This window comes from Phalangium opilio, unplaced genomic scaffold, assembly GCF_054372755.1.
Source record: "Phalangium opilio isolate 3A_F unplaced genomic scaffold, DU_Popi_V2 ptg000209l_1, whole genome shotgun sequence".
Lineage (NCBI taxonomy): Eukaryota > Metazoa > Arthropoda > Arachnida > Opiliones > Phalangiidae > Phalangium > Phalangium opilio.
The window spans coordinates 6,269,564-6,270,020 of NW_028324217.1; positions in this window are offsets into that span (position 1 = coordinate 6,269,564).

The window sequence follows — 457 nt, forward strand, 5'->3', positions numbered from 1 at the left end:
TTATTGAATTTATTTATTTTTTTATTTAAATAATTAATTTTATTATTAAATAAAAATGATAAGAAGTTCTATATATACTAAAATATATACTGTATATCTATATATATAAGTGGACAGTTTTTGTGAAACCAAAAAATGGTTGTTATTATATATACATGTTTTCTGGTCTTATTACTGATTTTCTAATCTAATATAAGTATTAATAAGAAATAAAAGAAAGGAAAAAAAATTGTATCTTGTGACGTATTATTTTCTGATTGGTGGAATGTACTGACGTCATTACCATGCTGTTACTGCGTTTGTAAGTATTTAGGAATGGATTAACTAACGCTAGTGATTGTTCTTTCTCCCTAAAAGATAAAGTAAACATGTTTCAAACGCCCCCTAACAGCAGCTACTATCCCTAACAGAAAGTTATAAGAAAATTGGACCAAATATCACGTGTCCTATGACGTCA